Source organism: Mustelus asterias, chromosome 20 (genome assembly GCF_964213995.1).
Source record: "Mustelus asterias chromosome 20, sMusAst1.hap1.1, whole genome shotgun sequence".
In the NCBI taxonomy this organism is placed as follows: Eukaryota; Metazoa; Chordata; class Chondrichthyes; order Carcharhiniformes; family Triakidae; genus Mustelus; species Mustelus asterias.
Window position 1 is genome coordinate 41,322,768 of NC_135820.1, and position 4,540 is coordinate 41,327,307.

The 4,540-nt window shown below is 42.1% G+C and overlaps 1 non-coding gene and 1 pseudogene across 1 annotated transcript; both read right to left on the minus strand.

Annotated features, from left to right (window-relative positions):
* Window positions 1-419: 419 nt before the first annotated feature.
* LOC144508792 (U2 spliceosomal RNA) lies at window positions 420-618 on the minus strand. Its single transcript, XR_013500348.1, has one exon. It is a non-coding gene; the product is annotated as a U2 spliceosomal RNA (small nuclear RNA).
* A 275-nt stretch (window positions 619-893) lies between these two features.
* On the minus strand, window positions 894-1,064 carry LOC144508800 (U2 spliceosomal RNA; annotated as a pseudogene).
* Window positions 1,065-4,540: the final 3,476 nt, after the last annotated feature.

Genomic DNA, 4,540 nt, shown 5'->3' on the forward strand with positions numbered 1-4,540 from the left:
CTCTGCTGGGCGGTTCAGGAATTTTTTTTTTGTTTATATCCAATTCAATCCAATCAAAGTCCAATTTAAAGTCTCAACAAGTGAGACATTCCAGATCCAAGCTGACAAGACAGGCTCACCACTTCTTGTCTTGGGCTTGATCTACGTGATCCAAGCTGATTGGAGTAGGCATTGCACCTCCTCCAAGGCTTGATCTCATTTGCATCTTAGCCAAAAGGCCTAGATGCTGCTTTAAAAGATTGCTTCAAATGAAGCCTCAGTGTAACCTAATGACATCAACCAAGTGCAGGACAGCAAAACGACACTTTTGTTTTGTATTTTTATTCCAATTCAATCAAATCAAGTCCAATTCAGAGTCTCAACAAGTTGAGACATTCCCGATCCAAGCTGACAAGACAGGGCTCTCACCTGTCTTGGGCTTGATCTACAAGATCCAAGCTGATTGGAGTAGGAATAGCTCCTCCTCCAAGGCTTGATCTCATTTGCATCTTAGCCAAAAGGCCGAGATGCCACTTTTAAAAATTGCTTCAAATGAAGCTAAAGTGTAACCTAATGACTTCAACCAAGCACAGCATGTTGATACTACACTTGATCTTAGCCAAAAGGCTGAGAAGCAAAACTACACTTTTTTTTTGTTTTTATACTTTTCCAATTCAATCAAATCAAGTCCAATTCAGAGTCTCAACAAGTTGAGACATTTCCGATCCAAGCTGACAAGACAGGGTATGCGACCCTTTACCCTGTCTTGGGCCTGATCTACATGAGCCAAGCTGATTGGAGGAGGCGCAGGTCTTCCTTCTCCAAGGCTTGATCTCATTTGCATCTTGGCCAAAAGGCCGAGATGCCGCTTTTAAAAATTGCTTCATATGAAAATGAAGCTTAAATGCAACCCAGTGGCCACGACCAAGTGCAGCATCAGCAGACTACACTTGATCTTAGCCAAAAGGCCGAGATGCCACTTTTAAAAATTGCTTCAAATGAAGCTAAAATTTAACCTAATGACTTCAACCAAGCACAGCATGTCGATACTACACTTGATCTTAGCCAAAAGGCCGAGAAGCAAAACTACATTTGACCTTAGCCAAAAGGCCGAGATTTCCTTGAACTTGGATTGTCCCTGCATCTTTCTGAGCTGGTAAGCTTGCCTTCTGCCCCTTTAGTATTGTGTCATGTTGCTCATGTAGCTCAGATGGTCAGACTCTCTGATTGCCTTGTCCAAGATTTGATCATCTTTTGCTTGTAGGAGGTCATAAATTGAATTGTCTGCAATTCCCACAACTATTCTGTCTCTGAGTTCAGACTTCAAATCCCCATATTCACACCCCTCTGTCATCCTTTAGAGATCATTTACAAAACAATTGACAGCTTTCCCAGGCGATAGGACTCGCTTATTGAATTTAGCACATGCCAATATTTTGTGGATCACAAGTTGAAATAAATGTCGAAGGATTTTATAACCTTATCAGATTTGGCAGATGACTCATTAATAACCTGTCATGCAATTATAATATCTGCAATTGGCCCTATTTAGTAAAGAAGTATGTTTGCTTGTTTCTATTCTGTATTGTTATTTAAATCAAAAGTGATGCTGTATCTATAAAATCCTTTCCTCCAAAGCCCCACTTTTGTGACTGGACTGGACCTTGGGTGAGGACAAATAGAGTTCAAGTGTTGAATTGTGATCCATATAAAAGACATTTAAAGCATTGAGTACAGGTTTTCAAGATGGTGTCACCATTCACTACAGTACAGAAGATTTCCCACACGTGCCACAAAATGGTGGCAGAGTGCTTCTGGAAGAAATCTTTTTAACAACGTCTGTGTGGGTTGGCTGTCTGCTGACTTACTCCATTCAGCAATATACTATTGAATAGTGTTCAAATTCAGTGCAGGTTAGCTGTTTTACGACTTGGACAGTTGCATCATTCCTGTGAGGCTGCGTTTTTTTCTTTTACTCTGAGGCCATGTGTTGAGACTTAGTGTTGGGGATTGGCCTTAGTGATGGGTTTCGTTCAAGCAGCGCATCTGACTCTGCAGTAGTCTCAAGACTAGCTGCAGCCTGAAACTTGAGATTTAACTCACCTTTCCAGGCTCTGGCCTCTGCGTGCTGAAACTGGAATTCCAAGGGAGATTCTATGGAGTCTCCTGATGCAGTACAATCTCTGCCTTCAGCTTCTGAGCTCTTTCCTCTGGTGCTTTCTCTGGCAAATTTTCTCAGCATCTTCAGTTTCAGTTGGGAGCTTCTCTCAGGTCAGAATTTCCATTGAAGGTTTCCTTTATCTCAGGCTGGAATTTTCTGACCTCACTTGCGGCTGGGATTGTCCGTTTCCACTGCTGTGAATGGAGATTTGGTTGAGCGCCAAATTCTTCGTTCTCGCTGGCAGTGGTAGTGGAGTGTCATGGCTGGAGAATTCTGGCCTTAGTCTGTCATCAGTTTTGTGAAGTTGAGCGTTTTTGATCCTGAGCTGATACCATGTTTGGATGGTGTTGATTATAGAACGTGTCTGTTCAAGAGGTTTTTGTAGTCTTCTATATGTTCACAGCAAGTCTTTAAACTACTTGTAACTATGTACATATATACAGGCGAGGAGTCATCTCCATGTCTAGGTCTTAACATGACTTGATTCAACACCACACTGACTCTAGATCTGGGGCATGAGTCTTCTTTCATCACTGTGTGGGCAGTACAGTACTCAGACTCAGTTTAAACCTGTATGTGCCAGACCCTTATAGTACACTAGGTAGTTTCTGTATTCCCTAAAATACTGGGATCTTGTGGAATACAACACTATGGCCCTTAGAACATGACTGGTTTTCTTTCTGTTGGAGGTAAGTTTTTATGAAGTCTACTCAAGTTGCATATCAGGATTGTTGAAGGCAATTACCCATTCATTCTTACTTGCTCAGGGCACTGCTCCATCACACTATCGCACTGATCATTGTGATCAGTGTTTAAGGAGTAAATATATGGCTGTATGCCTGAGATTTGACTTGCCTGAGAACTTGACCATTTGCCTGTGTGTCAAGATTGGCTGATGTTAGATGGATGCCAAACCTTGCCCCAAAGCTCTAATATAAAATGGGCAAGATTCTCCAATCTCACCCATGTCCGCCCCACTGCAGGTGAGAATGGAGAATTTGTCATTCTAACCAAAACTCCATTCATTTTCTGCGGCACCGGATAATCCCAGCGCAAACAAGGATGGAGATTTTCGATGTGCATTCCTGGATTAAGGCTCTGATTTAGAATGCTAATGGCGCAGGACCTCTGTTCATCAAGTTCCTGAGCCTAAGGTACTGCTCCTACATCATGCTACCTGCCAGAAGTCACAACTGTGCTGTGCTCTGAATCAGTAATTGTTCTGACACCCACCCAGTTTAAGGTACTTTTCCAAGTGAATTCAGGCCACCATTGCGTTATGCTGCCTTGTTTGAGCCACTGTTCCAAGACGCTCTTGCATTCAGTGAGCTCCAGATGAGAATTGCGCCACACAACTCTACAACCTACAGACCATTCTGCTATACTCAGATCTTAACACCCTGATCTGAAATTCTTGTGAATTCAATTTCTCAGTGATGCTTGGATGTGCTATGACATTTGTAATTTACTCCCTTGAGTTTTCTCTCAGAGATGACTTGTAGGTTATAAGGGGAGTGGGTATAGAAAGGAGTCATTTATTTTTTAAAAAATCATAATATGGACCTTAGGATTTATATTTAAATTTCGGTTTGTTTCAGCGGGTTTTCTTTTTTTAAAAAAAAATGTATGGGTGGCATGATGCACAGTGGTTAGTATTATTGCCTCACAGTGCCAGGGACCCAGATTATTCCAGCCTCAGGCCACTGTGTGGAGTTTGCACTTTCTCCCCCTGTCTGCGCGGGTTTCCTCCGGGTGCTCTGGTTTCCTCCCACAGTCCAAAGATCTGCGGGTTAGGTTGATTGGCCATGCTAAATTGACCCTAGTGTCAGGGGGATTAGCAGGGTAAATGTGTGGAGCTATGGGAATAGGGCCTGGGTGGGATTGCGGTCAGTATGGACTTGAATGGCGAATGGCCTCCTTCTGTACTGTTAGGATTCTATGATTCTAAAATAATATGTTTTTAAAGTTATTTTCATGTTCTCTACTTTTCTTTCCACAGTGATTGAAAACAAGTTTCCTGAAATTTCGCAAGGATTTGCTCAGCCTGCTGCACTGTTAAAAGAAAAACAAAACCACACACAACAAGAAGGACTAGAATACGCTGACATTTAAGGACATTGAGGGCTATCCACACAATTGGAAACGAAGTTATCTCTTGGTTCCCCCAATATATGTTTTACCTGAACTCTGAATTTTTCCTCTCTTCCCAAACAAGATCCAATATAAAGTAACTCTGAGCTAAATCCAGAAAAATTCAGAACCTCAGAACAGCTATGGCCAGAATTTTATGTTGCTTGCGTGCATGTGCACTTGACCTGAAATTGCATAAAATTGCACGAGGAGACATCATGCGCACATCCCAAAGTCATCATATTTTGATCGGGCGAATCAGAATCAAGG